Source organism: Zootoca vivipara, chromosome 1, assembly GCF_965207765.1.
Source record: "Zootoca vivipara chromosome 1, rZooViv2.hap1.1, whole genome shotgun sequence".
Taxonomy (NCBI): Eukaryota; Metazoa; Chordata; class Lepidosauria; order Squamata; family Lacertidae; genus Zootoca; species Zootoca vivipara.
The window spans coordinates 89,719,543-89,732,869 of NC_142582.1; the positions used below are offsets into that span (position 1 = coordinate 89,719,543).

Below are 13,327 nucleotides of genomic sequence, written 5' to 3' on the forward strand. Positions count from 1 at the left end.
TGGAGGGATTTAGAAATTTGAATGGCGAGGGTCTTATCTGATGCCACATGTAGCTAATAAAATGCACATCATGTACTCGGTGCATTTCTAAATGTGAGACTATGCTTGCGTTCTGGGAAGGTTCATGAAGTGATCAAAAAGAAGGTTCAGAATGAAGGACATCTATCCCTTGTCTAACATACCCTGTTTCCTTAATCTAAACTGAGTCATTCGCCTAGGAGCTTAAATCTTGTTCTGTTTCATATTGGCAACAATACACTACTAACCTCATAGTGCCAGTACTGCATTATCAGAGGCTCTTTTTAAAACAACAGCAAGAATAATATCAATAGTAATAGGAGGGGGGGCGGTGATATGTGCACTTTAATATGTGCACATGCACTTTCTTTCAGTGCTTTAAGTTAGATATAGAATTTAATAATTGCATGGCTCAAAGTTCTATGCAAAGGAAACCAGCAACTGGACTATTATGAAACTATTACAGCAAGAAGCTTCCTTCTCTTTTCCTGCAATCCTCTTAGTGCAGCTACGCTTTTTGGATGACACGATCTGCCAAGATCAGACAGTCTTAAATTGCAAGGAAATGTACATTTGTCAGCTTTATGGAAATGTTTCCCACCAATACTACAGAAAACATGCAGTAGCCATGCAAAGTACTTCCTGCCCACCTTTTTCTTTTTTTGTTCACATGTGTTGCAATCGCCTGTCTACAGGGCTTTCCCTAAATGCAACGGCAAGGGGAGTGGAGGTTTCACGAGGAGTGAGGGAGAAACTAAACGGGCGCTTGGGGTGCATATCTTCCTCTTCTGTGGTGCGTTGTCAATTTCACCAAGCTGAAATGGACAGTGCTGTACTTAGTACAGTGGAAACTTGACTTACGTACGGCTCTACTTACGTACGATTCCAGTAGGTGCTTCGACTTATGAACTTTCCTCTAGATACGAACAGAGGCCTTGCCAGCAGCCCGGAGCTCGGCCGGCTGACTGCGGAGCAGCACTGGGGCCTCTGCTTTTGGGGAGAGGCCTCCGGTTTGCCGGAGCAAACCCTGCTGGCTGCAGAGTGGCGCTGAGGCCTCTGCTGCCGGGGAGTGGGCCCCCATCCCACCCCCGAAGCTGTGGAAGAGGTGCCGCCTGCAAGAGGCACAGCAGGGCACACTGCAACCCCAAACCCCACCGAGGAACTAACCTGAGGAAGTCCAGAGAAGAACCTGGCCTGGCAAGAAAAAAAGTGACCCTGGCCGAAGTGAATCAGCTCTTTACTGACCCCAGCTTGTAGCCAGGTAAGCCTGCCTACCCTCAGTGCACATAAGGGGGGGGAATGTTAATTTTTTTCATCTACAATACTGTCTTACTTATTTTATAGTACAGTACATTGATTATTGCCTTCATTTTATGGATCTATGGTCTCGCTAGACAGTAAAATCCGTGTTAAATTGCTGTTTTAGGGGGTGTTTTTCATCGTCTAGAACGGATCAATTCACTTTTCCATTACTTTCTATGGAAAAGTGTGCCTCTACAGTACTTATGTAAGTTTCTAGTTATGACCGGACCTCCGGAACGGATTATGGTTGTAAGTAGAGGTTCCACTGTATTACTTTGTGGGCTATCGCATCGTCTTCACAATTTTAAAATAAAAAGCGAAATAACATGGAGTATTGTTGCAAGAAAGGGAGACAGCTTTGTTGATATTTCCCTCATTTTATAGAATCATAGAATCGTAGAGTTGGAAGAGACCACAAGGGCCATCCAGTCCAACCCCCTGCCGAGCAGGAAACACCATCAAAGCATTCTTGACATATGCCTGTCAAGCCTCTGCTTAAAGACCTCCAAAGAAGGAGACTCCACCACACTCCTTGGTATTAAATTCCACTGCCGAACAGCTCTTACTGTCAGGAAGTTCTTCCTAATGTTTAGATGGAATCTTCTTTCTTGTAATTTAACTGTTTGTTGGAAGAGCATGATTTCCCAGACTTAGTGAGAAAGCAGAGAGCCTATGTGGATTTTTTGTTTTTGTTTTTTAAAAAAAGATCCACAGAATAAAATTGGATGAGGGAGAAATAACTGTGGTTTCTGTTGCTAGTGAGGTCATTGGAGTGTCTGGTGTTACACGTACAACAGGTCCACAAGGCCTGTCACTGCACTGCGCAAGCACTAGTGGTGGTTGGAGTATCATTTTCCAGGCAACACCAGGCAGAAATGTATTGCTGGGACAATATGGCTTCCTCGTAAGAGAATGCTGCCTTCATGAAAGACACATAGATCCCCTGTAGCAACTGAAGAAAAATGAAATGGAAGACAAGAACAGCTAGAATAAGAATGTGAAAGCGTCAACTTTGTGTTGGACTCTCACGGCAAAAACAACAACACAGAAGATGGTGGCACCTTAAAGACTATCCAGCTGATTATAGCATAAGCTTTTGATGTACAGTCCATTTCAACAGATGCATGCCTGTTCCTGAGAAAAGGAAAGGAAAGGAAAGAAAATATCTGTTATTGTTTCAAAGAAACAGAATGGCCAAAAAGAATATTGTAGCAAGCCTCAGCTGCAAAGTTTAGCTATACAAAGTCATATTTGAGAGCAATTTCTGCTTTAAAAATAGCTGGAAGTAAAGGGAATGAATTAATGTGACAAATGACAGATCAAACCTTAGTAAACTGACACATACTGACAAGGGAATCCAATTTCTTAAGCTACCCTTCATGTTTTCTTTCCAAATCTCTTGAGATGGCAAAGTGCTCCATTTGGTACAGACAGCCCAATCTTATTTCATTTTCAGTTATTTTCCATTAGAAAAGAGTTTCAGCAAAAGGTTTCCCTCAAACATATTGTGTTCCATAAACCTTCTAAGACTTTTACAACGTTTGTTAACTAATTTGGAATTTATTGCTGCTTTCAGCTCTGTTCTCTCCACCCCTGAATCTCTTTGAGTCGTTCCGTACTGTGTTGTACCAAGGACAAACAGCCCTGTCAAAACATTTCAGCTAAGAGCTTTTTTTCCTTTTTTTAAAAGACTTTTAAATACAAATATTGACCTGAAATGTTTTAAAATAGCATTTAAACAATGCTTCAATTGCTTCTGTTCCTTAGTCTTCTTAATCTTTCAAGCATGCCTCCCCATTCCATCCCGGGAGAAATGAAACAGCAGTAATTAGAGATTAAAAAGCAAAAATTGATTTTGCAATTCCTTATTTCTAGCAGCTTCATTCTGCATTATTGGAGAATGAGAAATCATTTGGAAACACTTGCTTTCATTTTATCAAAGGGCAAGGGCTTGGGCAAGCAAAGAACAATCTGGGGATCACAGGAAAAAAACAAAAGGGTATGGTGTTGCACCTTAAACTGAGACTAACAAATTTATTATGGCCTTAGCTTACATGGACTACAGTTACCTTCATAAAATGCATGATGTGTTTATCCTGAGTTACAGATACATATCTCTCTGGATTTAGATAACTGCTGGCACCCACAGTATTTTTTATCAATATATGAGTACTGGTGCCCCAATATATTTTTTTTACTAAAAAATAATATAAAAGGCACTTGTGTGTATATATATTTAGAGAAAGAGATAGAAACAGACAGGCATGCATGGGTTCACACACACATACACGGTTGGCTTGTTGGTGGTTTGTAAACAATGGCATCCGACGGAAATGAAATGCAGGAAAATAGAGAAAGTCATAATTAAATAATTAACAGTTGTGATTCAATAAAACAGTTGTTGATAACACAGGCACCCTAGCATGGGTAAACCAGCTGAAGCATACAATGTCTCAGCTCAATCTACAAGCGAGAGCAATGAGCCTTCTGCTGTATCCGAATTCCTTGATTTCTCGTTGCATTTTCCCTTTGAAGAAAAAAGGCACTGAAGGAGCCACTGGTTGGGCAGCAAATAGCCTGAAGGAAAAGGGTGTAAAAGATGAGCAAGGTGGGTTTCAGCTGCCATTTCTCTCTTCCTGAACACGAATTTTGCTTGAACACCTTTAAGCAGAAATATCTGATGCCGCTCCAGCTTATGTGTACATGGCAAGCATTGGATATTATTTTTCACTGTTGGGTGCTATCGCAACAGATCTCAGCTCTTGGCAACCTGGATGAGGTAGAAGCTGCTTAGAACACAGATATCAGGAGGCCCTAGCAAGTTATGTTAATCTGATTCCAAACAGGCCTTGCTCAGAAGCCTCAGGTTACAGAGGCCGTCCAGTGGTAACAGTGAATGGAAACAATACTAAAAAAACTCAAAACATAAATGACTAAGAAGTAAGACATTTCCCTCTCTTTATTAATTCCCCTCCAAAGATGTAGGAAGCCTACCTGAGCATTATTTCCCAAAGTCAGAATATATTGAAGGTAATTAGCCTATACTATTAAATCTATTAAGAAGATTATTATCGATATTCTTATCAAAGCTGACATGACCGCAGCTGAGATAGACTTAGCAGAAATAAATAATGATTTCTGCATTAAAGAAAGTGAGCTTCTCTGTAATTGCACATGTTGTCTTGACGAATAAAGACGCAACATGCTTAGTGTCTTGGTATTTTTTTTTTTTTAAAAAAAGCTGTATTCCAAGTGGAAACATTTGACACAATCTCCCACTAATTACTGTTTCTCATATTTTAATAAACAGCTTAGATGCAAGAAGAGAAGGATACCACTGGCAATGATTATTCTGATTATCTGGAGTACAGTTCTAATGAAGAACAAGAGTATGGTTTAGCAGGGGCGGGGAAGGTTGTGTGTTATATACGCCTTTCTGCTGAATTAAATTAATTATTAAATTATTATTTATGCCCTGCCCATCTGGCTGGGTTTCCCCAGAGGGCTCAGACAAAAGTAAATACTGGGAAATAGAACCCAGAAACTGACAGTTCCTAAAAGATTTTGGGAAATGATTTATAATGAATTGGAAAAGATTCTTAAATACACTTTCCCCAAAAAACCTGAAGTTTTTCTATTAGGACTTACTGGACAGGAGATTGTAAAGGAGGATCAAATATTATTTTTGTATGCGACAACCGCGGCTAGGACTTTGTTAGCCCAAAAATGGAAAACCCAGGCATTACCGACAATTGAAGAGTGGCAGACAAAAATGATAGACTATGCGGAACAAGCAAGACTGACTAGCAGGATCCGAAACCAGGGAGAGGCAAAGTTCCAAAAAGACTGGAGTAAATTTGTGGATTATATGGGAAACAACTGTAGAAGTTTAAAGACACTTGCAGGACTGAAATAAATCCTACGAAATGACTTGAAATAAGGAATAAGGAACTGCGAGATAAGAGTTGGAAAGAAAACCAAATGAGGGGAGGGAGGGAAGTCAAAGCTCGGCAGAGCATTGGGAATTAGAGATATGGGAATAATTGGTAAAAAGAAAAATTTGTGTGTGTTGTATTTGTTTTTGAATGTTTTGTTTTGTTTATTTTTGTTTAATGTGTTTATTTGGAAAATTTAATAAATTGCTTTTTTTTTTAAAAAAAAAAGAAACTGACAGTTCCTTCTCCAAGGGTGGGGGCCAATGTAGGAAGATACCGGGGGGAGGGGCCAACACTCCCCAGGGACCATAGAGGGCTCAGACAAAAGTGCATGCTGGGAAACAGAACCCAGAAGCTGACAGTTCCTTCTCCAAGGGTGGGGGCCAAGGTATGGAGAAACAGGGGAGGGGCCAACACTCCCCAGAGACAACAGAGGGCTCAGACGGGGGTGGGGGAGGAGGGGGCTCGATAGCTCATGAGTCAGGACAGAGTGGGGCCAGTCACAGGGATGTGCCGCGGGGCTGGGGGGGGAAAGGGGGCTCAATAGCTCATGGGTTGGGACAGGGTGGGGGCAGTCACAGGGATGAACCAGGGGGTGGGGGAGGGGGCAAGATAAATCATGTGTCTGGACAGAGTGGGGGGAATCACAGGAAAGAATCACAACAATGCGTGGCCGGCCAGCTAGTACTAAATATAGCAAGAGATCAATTTCAAAAATGGCTGTCCCTATCTACTATTGAACCATTCTGTTAGTTTTAGAACACTCTGGAGTAAATTCTCTCTGGATTACGGGCAAAGTATGCATAATTAGGGTAAACGAGGGATGGGGAAAGTGTGGAAGATGTTGTTGGACTACAACTTCCATTATTCCTGGTCCTGCTGGCTGGGCTGGTGGGAGTTTGAGTACAAGAACATCTGAATAGGTTCCCCATCCCTGCTTCAAATAGCAGTCAGCAGAGATGGTTCACGTGCTTTGTGTATCTTTTTTAAGTCAACACAAAGCAACTGTGAGAAGGCCCTAGAACTCTACCATCTCCCACCTGCCAAGCATTTGCAAACTTATTCCTTCCATCGTGGGTAGTTAGTTACATCTACCAGCCACCCCCGTGGTTTTTCTGGCTTCTGTTAAACAATGTGCAACGTCATGACACCGAACATCCTCAACTTGAAAATAGGCAAGAGCACAACTGGTAACCATAGCAGCTGCAATTACTAAAATAAATGATAATGTGCATCTTGCTCTGTAGCTTTGCTTTCACTGCAGTATAGAATTCTGCCATGGCATTTGATGTAGAATGAAATCATCCTGTAGCTCATCACAGAAATGGGAGGGCATAGGACAAGGGCCCCAGCGAACGATATGTGTTTTATCAACTATCTCAAAGTTTAGAAGGTGCAATTTATAAGAAGGTTCTCCTGCACAGGCACCGTTAAAATGAACAGGAGCTGTGCAAGAGTTCTATTCAGCTCTGCTGCAGCTCCCATTCATTTCAATGGCCCTTGCATGGCAGAAATTCACAGTGAATGGATGTCATGCCCAGGTATCTATAATATGGAAAACGGAATCCCTGATACAGCTAAAAGATCTAAGGCACACCTACAAGATCTATCCTCTCTTTTTAAATGCTTCATAGCTTTGATAGTAGTGAGGGGCACACAGTCAAGAGCCCAGTGTTGGAAATGGGGAGTACAGTATTTAATCCTCCTCCTCCTCCTGTTTTACTGATGAACATTGCCCTCTCAAAGCTGCTGTTTGCCATATGGGGTAAAACATGCAGGTGTGGTGCCACAAATGTTGTGATGGGGGGGGGGATAGTAGCACTGGGAGCAATTTTCATTGGAGAAATATCACTCCGAAGATATCTAAACCCCTGTTCCAAATGTGGCTGCTCTTCTACGCATTTCCGCAATATAAGCCATACCCCCCAAAATAAGGCATGGGCATGGCGCCTCCTGGCAACAGCTCGCTGCCCTCAGCCATGCCGCACCGTGCGGATCCCTTCCCACTAGAATAAGACACCCCCTGAAAATAAGCCATAGTGTGTATTTTTGAGGAAAAATAAATATAAGACAGTCTCGTATTTTCGGGAAAACACGGTAGAATCTGAAAGGAACATAAATAGACAGATTCTCCCCTCCCCAGTGGTGCAGTGGTGGTTGTCGGTGCCTGGCCTGGCCTGGGTGGGAAGGTGCCAGCATGGCCCTCACCACTGATGCTGTTGGAGTGACTCCACCCCCACCAGAGCAAAGTGGGGCTGCACAGAGCCACCTGCTCAGGGGGGGAGGCTGGCCAGCCGACGCAGCCCTTGGTGGGTGGAGAGGAGTACCAGGCCAGCCTAGGTTCACACCCCTTGAAAAATTGTGCACTCGGAGCCACGGCCCCTCTAGCAGCCCCCCCCCCGGTATGCCCCTCCCCCTCCCCCTCCCTAACTCTTGACTTATTGATACCAATGGGATATTAAAAGCTTATTGATATATTGCTGCACATGTTGATTCAAAGTATGTCCCACTGAACATAATGAGGCTTTCTCCTAACTGAGCAGGTGAAGCATCACAGTCTAAATCAGGCATCTCCAAACTGCGGCCCTCCAGATGTTTTGGCCTACAATTCCCATGATCCCTAGCTAACAGGACCAGTGGTCAGGGATGATGGGAATTGTAGTCCAAAACATCTGGAGGGCCGAAGTTTGGGGGTGCCTGGTCTAAATCAATGGAATCCTATCTATGGGATACAAGTACTGCAATAATAAAAAATTAGTTTACTTATACAAGCTGTCACTGTTAATTTCTAACCTGCTGGCAACTGAAGTGATACCTTAAGACATTATTAATTAGATAGCTAGAGTTCTTTCCTAACTCTAGTCACAGGCCAATGAAAAGAAATCAAACAGAGGAGAGGCCGATCCATCCACCTTGGTGGTGCAAAGTATAGGCAGTGGAGCATTTAGATGAAGGGAAGGCAGAGCAGATTCCAATCATTGTTCAGCCACGAAGCTCTCTGCGTGGGGCTGAGAAAGTGACTACCTCAATTACAGAGTTGTTGTGGAAGCGAAGTGAGATAATTGTTAATAACTTTCATGCACCGAAATAGTCTATAGAAATTAATAATGATAGCGTTAATCATCAGTGTTGAAAATATAACAGAGAGAATAGAGATTCCATTGAATAAGCAAGCACTTACCAAAGTCAGCATTGTTGTTGCAGGCAGTAGAAATTACTGGAAGATTTGTGAAAATCTTTTGCTATCCAGCTTCTTATGTTTCTCCTCTCATTGAAACACCACTCCACGATTATAGATGTGATGGATATCTCTCCTTCTCTTCCTGATTCGGTGTTCTGTCTACCTGGGCAACAAGCACTGAGTGCAAACAGCCCTTTCCAAATTCATTTTGTAGCTTATCATTTTTAAAGCTTTCCCCCGAAGTCAAAACAAGACTTCAGAAGTATAACTAGGGTGGCAATAGATTGGTGTGTGTTTTCTTGTGGCTGTTGCAGAAACATATCAAATAGTGTTCTGGCTGACCCAAGACATTTTGCCACTTGAGGTGAAGAGCAAAGTGGTGCATTTCCCAGCATGCCCTGTAATTTTATATACAGAAGCTGAGTGGACTGGAAGCAGTTGAATCTTACAGGTCCCGGTCCCCAACCACACCCAAGAGCAGCAGGCTCTTGGGGATGAAGAGCAAGACATGTAGCACACACAGATGTGTCTTCCAGCACCTTGACACCGATTGCTCACATCTCCAGACTGACATCTGTTCACTGTTCAAACAAACGCCACATCACAGAGGCTGTGCCACCAGCACATACATTCCAGGTGTCTCTATTTTCCAGGGACTGTGGCGGAATTACAAAAGTCATCCTGGCTTCTGATTTGATTGTGGAATGTCCCTATTTTTCCCGCTAGACCTGCCGCTGCCAAGCTCAGAGAGGAGGATGAGCTGGCGCTTGTCCTGTGCAACTTCAGTGGAAGTGGCTGTGAAGGAGCATCCTGTGGCCTCTATATACTGCTGCTCCCTTGGAGGTGTGAACCAGAAGCTAGAGGCAAGAGGCTGCAGGCTGTTAAGCTGGGAGACAGAGCAATGCCACATTTCTGCTGGAATCCAGGTTTGGATTCTGCTGAAACCCAGGGTTTGTGTTTCCCTTGGGAATGAGGTACAGCAGAGAGACTGTGGTGGCTATAGTTTATTTACACATGTATATAACCTGAGCCTGCAATGGAGGGATTCACAGCATTAATAACCCAAGAGGGTCTTGTTTCTCCCATAGCTGTTGGGTTTAAGCCTTGGATTTAAACAGAAATCAAGCAGGCCTCTTTCTCTCTGGCTGCTTCTTCCTGCTGCTTTTCTAGCTCCACTGCAAACTCTCTGCCCTCAACTTCTGCTTTATTCTTCTAACTAACCGCAAGTTAGGGTCCCACCCAGTTGCATACCTGCCAGGTCTCCCGCTGGAAAATGCGGGATCAGCAGCAGCGCGGCACTGGAAGTTGCGTAGAAGCAACTTCCGGGGCCACTCTGCCCATGTGTGGACACCGGAAATAGGGCAGGGTGGCACCGGAAGTCACTTCTACGCATGCCTGGTGGCCACCACCAAGATGGCCACCAGGCATGCGTAGAAGTGACTTCTGGTGCCGCTCTGCCCTATTTCCGGTGCCCACACATGGGCGGAGCGGCACCCAAAGTTGAAACTCCCTGGCTGGTAGGAAATCCGGGGGATTTCCAGGATTTTTCTCCATTCGGGAGAACAGCAGGAAACGGATTAAAATCCGGGGGTTTCCCGCAAAAAACGGGATACTTGGCAGCTAAGCCTTTGTTCCCCTTAATGGCCCATCGCCCATGTGATCACCTCTTTAGGAAGCTAGCCTGGCTTATATTTTAGCAGTTGCTAGGTCCAGGGTTTAGAAGGGTCTCGGCATACAGCCTACTCCCCCACTCAAACTCACAATACTACTATATAATCTCTGTTTCTTTTATATTTGCTGTTGAATATGAATCAAGAATATGAACTAATTTGGCCTGTATGTTGCCCAGTCATATCTGGCTCCATGGAACATGATTGGCTTTAAAACTAAGCTGCCAATGACTAGCTTTGCAATACAAACAGAATGGATGTCAAGGAAGTATCTTTAAAATGCTGTCTGGGAATAGGAGCCTGGGGTGCACACACTTCCCAAAAACTGTGTTTGTAAAACAATTGATTGACATGCCTAGCCTAATGAGATGAGACACAAGATTGCAAGAGGTTGGCTGAAAAATACAAACAGGATATTCATGATGCTGAAATAATATTCTGAGTCAAATCTTTCAAGATTAGCTAAGGGTCAGACTGAGTTCATGATAGATAGGAATTACTGTGATGGCTGCATCCAAAACCAACTAATTTATAAGTAAAATAAAAAAATTCTTTCAGTAGCACCTTAAAGACCAACTAAGTTTATATTTTGGTATGAGCTTTCGTGTGCATGCACACTTCTTCAGATACACTAGAAACAGAAGTGTCAGACCCTATATATATACAGAGGGTGGTGGGTGGGAATGGGAGATGGGCTGATGGGAGTGGTAAACCTGTAGATGGGTGTTAATGGCTGCTGAGGTGCCATTAGTCCTGGGCTGAGGTGCTGAAGAAGTGTGCATGCACACGAAAGCTCATACCAAAATATAAACTTAGTTGGTCTTTAAGGTGCTACTGAAGGAATTTTTTTATTTTGCTTCGACTCAGACCAACACAGCTACCTACCTGTAACTAATTTATAAGTGATTAACATTGTTAAGATTTCCTATATAATAATGCTATGAAATGTTATTTCATGCAACATATATTTCATAGAGCTTCTATAAATATATATTCTTTTCATTTTAGAATGCATGATGGATTATTCTATTCTGTCTGAAGGATCTGACATGCATTACAACCTCATTTTGAAAGCATTTTGCTGCAATCACACAATGTTTCCCACACTTTTACAGTGCCATGCATAACTTTAGGCTCTGAGCAACTCAGTAATCATCTTGCCAGGCAGATAGCTGTTGCCATTTTGGACCTAAGCTGGATCTTACTGGACCACGAACAGCCTGATATCCTCTCATCTTCTCCTTCTTCCCCAGGAATTTGACGACAGGGTAAAGCTAAGTCAGACCATTGCAGGTGATGGCTCCTCCTTCTTGGGTTTTCTAGGGACCAAACTACACCTCACATTGTACCAGCTGATTGAGGGTAAGGCCAGATAACAATTTGGCCTTTGGAGCCAAAAAGGTCCCCTCCCCACCCCCGCTTGTTGTTTTCACAGAAACTGCCAGTTCAGAGGACCTGATCTGGACCAGGAACCCAGTGGGGATGAGGTGCTAGGGGACTTTAACCCTTTGATCTTTGCCATGGTCCCAATACGGACCAACCCCTCTGCACTTCCAATTTCTAGTGTTGAAGCAATGATTCTTCAACATCAACTTCGTTGGACTGGTCATGTTGTTCGGATGCCTGATTATCGTCTTCCAAAGCAGCTACTCTATTCCAAACTAAAAAATGGAAAGCGTAATGTTGGCGGTCAACAAAAGAGGTTTAAAGACCGACTCAAGGCAAATCTAAAAAACTGTATAAACACCAGCAGTTGGGAAACACTTGCCTGCGAGCACTCCTATTGGAGAACAGCCTTTACCAAAGGTGTCATGGGCTTTGAAGACAATCAAACTCAGGACGCAAGGGAGAAACGTTCTAAGAGGAAGGCACGCTTGGCAAATCCACACCGTGATCAACTCCCACCTGGAAACCAATTTCCCTACTGTGGAAGGGCATGTGGATCCAGAATTGGCCTCCACAGTCACTTACTGACTCATTGTTAAAACCATGTTTATGGAAGACAATCTTACTAGGCTACGAGTGATCGCCAAAGAAGAAGAAGAAAACTTCAAATTTACATTGGGGGGGGGGGAGAGAAGCTCCAGTTGGAGTGAACAGGAATTTTCTTTCAGTGCAAATTGCAGAAATAGGGGTTGATCCACCGCGGGATCGTGGGAGCGATTAAAGGTCCCTCACGATTAAAGATCTCTCACACAGGAATCAGAGGCCCCATGATGTCAATTTTGTAAAAAAACAACTGAACAACTTGTATTTAAATGCACAGCCTTGTAGCTAACATAGCAGGTAGTTTGGCCCCCAAGACCAGGAGCATGGGGGCTCCTATGCATTCTCTTTAAACAGATGCTAGCATGTAAAGCAGCTCTGAGCTGAAGCCATGATTAACTTTTCTTTAGCACCGCCAGATTTATCCAACAGGATTTGGGGACTATCATCTTCTTTAGCCTGCAGTATTCCCTGCGGATTTTACCACAGCTTCCCTTTCAGACTTTCCTTGACCTTAGCCCAACAGCTGGTTAATAACTTCAATGGGCTTCACTGCTGCCTGGAGGAACAGCCGCCTCTTAAGTTTTGTGGTTCTGAAAGCCATTCACATTCTTTTTCCTGTGGTCTTCCATTCACTGTCCCTCTGCCATTCACCTGTGGAAGAAATTCCATTACCTGAACTGAGGCTTCTCAGATGTAGGCTACAGGGGAGTATGGGGCATCTTTTCCAATTAGCACTTCCCTAGTGGCAGCTGCATTTAGTGATATTTTTGTTCCCAAGGGTTATCGCAGATAGAGTTGCTGCTGGGGGAATAAATGTTTTCTTTTTAAGTGCAGAAAAGACAATTCCAGACTCTTACTATTCTCGACTGTGGTTCAGTCCCCTACCAGCCAAATTCAGGTTGCATAATTAAAGCTGTTTGGGAGCTCTCACACAACAAACCCACAAATATTGGATGTTTTGCAATGTACAGATAGGGAAATGTACTGAAAAGCATGGGATAATGCTTGGTTGATGCCACGTCGTCTGACCTCCTTGCAGACAAATCAGAATGAAAGCTCAATAAATAGCCAATATCCTCTGACCTCCTTGCAAATGAATGCAAACAAGCCAAAGCACCTCTTCAAACTTTCTTAATTAGCCAGTCATTTTAATGATTCTTTTATGTTTTATTGTAGAAACTGTTCTGCACTACCTGGATATTTTATATGAGTTAGCAGTTTATATTTTTTTG

At 43.3% G+C, this 13,327-nt stretch overlaps 1 long non-coding RNA gene across 1 annotated transcript in view; it reads left to right on the forward strand.

Moving 5' to 3' along the window:
• The first annotated feature begins 766 nt into the window (after window positions 1-766).
• LOC148687663 (uncharacterized) overlaps window positions 767-13,327 on the forward strand; it is a 35,950-nt gene continuing 23,389 nt past the window's right edge. The window contains exon 1 of the long non-coding RNA XR_015950362.1: window positions 767-1,279. This is a non-coding gene — a long non-coding RNA (uncharacterized LOC148687663). The remainder of the gene's footprint in view (window positions 1,280-13,327) is intronic.